Source organism: Nannospalax galili, unplaced genomic scaffold (assembly GCF_000622305.1).
Source record: "Nannospalax galili isolate Female #2095 unplaced genomic scaffold, S.galili_v1.0 scaffold109, whole genome shotgun sequence".
NCBI lineage: Eukaryota > Metazoa > Chordata > Mammalia > Rodentia > Spalacidae > Nannospalax > Nannospalax galili.
The window spans coordinates 3,166,199-3,168,069 of NW_008360315.1; the positions used below are offsets into that span (position 1 = coordinate 3,166,199).

General features: G+C 40.5%; 1 pseudogene; it reads left to right on the plus strand.

Moving 5' to 3' along the window:
* The first annotated feature begins 200 nt into the window (after window positions 1-200).
* Window positions 201-1,182, plus strand: LOC103727157 (annotated as a pseudogene).
* Window positions 1,183-1,871: the final 689 nt, after the last annotated feature.

Below are 1,871 nucleotides of genomic sequence, written 5' to 3' on the forward strand. Positions count from 1 at the left end.
TTGATTTAGTAACCTCTCTTAGGGCTAATAATATTTTGCTTGACTAGAGAAATTTATATAGTCAAAGATATTTGATAATGTGAAATAAGTATAAACCTGCCTCTCGCATTTTGTGATGACAAGGAGCCGGAACCTTAGTGTGCTCTGCCTCCTGCGGCTTCCGCATCTCTGTGTAGAACCTGGGAGAAGGAGCTGTCCCTATTGTCTCCTCTCTTGTGAGACTGTTTTGATCTTCAGCTACATTTTTCAGCTTTGTAAGAAGCTTTGTCAACAAAGAAAATGGCCAGCAATGTTACTAACAAAACAGATCCTCACTCCATGAATTCCCGAGTATTCATTGGGAATCTCAACATTCTTGTGCTCAAGAAGTCTGATCTGGAGGCAATCTTCTCAAAGTATGGCAGAATTGTTGGTTGCTCTGTGCATAAAGGCTTTGCCTTTGTGCAGTATGTTGACAAGAGAAACGCCAGGGCTGCAGTAGCAGGAGAGGACGGCAGAATGATTGCTGGCCAGGCTTTAGATATAATCTGGCTGCAGTTCCAAAAGTGAATTTAGGAAAAGCAGGTGTGAAAAGATCTGCAGCAGAGATGTATGGCTCCTCATTTGACTTGGACTATGATTTTCAACGAGATTATTATATGACAGGATGTACAGTTACCCAGCACGTGTTCCTCCTCCTCCTCCTATTGCTCATACTGTGGTGCTGTCCAAATGCCAGCGTGTATCAGGAAACACCTCACAGAGGGGCAAAAGTGGCTTCAATTCTAAGAGTGGACAACGGGTATCTTCTTCCAAGTCTGGAAAGTTGAAAGGCGATGACCTTCAGGCCATTAAGAAGGACTTGACTCGCATAAAACGAAAAGTGGATTCCCTACTGGAAAGCCTGGAAAAAACTGAAAAAGAACAAAGCAAACAAGCAGATGTGTCCTTCTCATCCCCAGAACAGGTAAAGAATGAGAAATCAGAAGAAGGGCAGAGCAGGACCTCTGTGAAAAAAGACGAGATTAATGTGAAGATGGAGTCTGAGGCAGGTGCAGATGACTGCTGAGGGAGGGGACCTTCTGGATGATAATGATAATGAAGATCTAGGAGACCAACTGGAGTTGATCAAGGATGATGAAAAAAGGAGCTGAGGAAGGAGAGGTTGAGGGAGGCAGCGCCAATGGAGAGGATGCCTCTTAAGCACATAGTGGGGTTTAGAAATATTATCCCATTATTTCTTTTTCTTTAAATTATTTATTTATTAACCACATACTTAGAAGAAGCATCAGAAATAAAAAATACACCAGGTCCTCTTCCCTAGTACCTTCAACACATTCTCACTGCTCTGCCTCTTGTCCTGTGTTCATTAATTCATAATCACCCTGTGCCTAGTTCCATTTCCATGTTCACCTCCTTTGATGCTTGAATAGTTTTGTTGAGTCTTACCCTGTAATTTTTGCTTTTGATTTTGAAACCTCTTTATGACTTAATAAAAAATTGTATGGTTTTTATCAACTGTCTCCAAAATAATCTCTTGTTACAGTGGAAGCACAGTTCTTTCTATTCATATGATTTCAGTTAGCTGCTTCCCTAACTACAAATGCAGTCTCATTTAATTGTAACCTGAGACCAGCAGCTTTGAGTTAGGTGTGTTTTCACTGACATGAGTGGGGCTATTCAAACACAAATGTAACCATGCTTTTTTGTGAATGAGAGTTGGCATGTCAAACGCATCTTCTAGGAAAATAGTGTAATAGTCTTAATATTTGTTTTATAAAGTTGACACTGTGGATTATTTTTGTGAACAGTCTGATGTTTGGGGACTTTTTTCTCAAAATAAACAAGTCCTTATTCAGCCAGGATTGATTTTGGAGAAAAAAATACCCTGG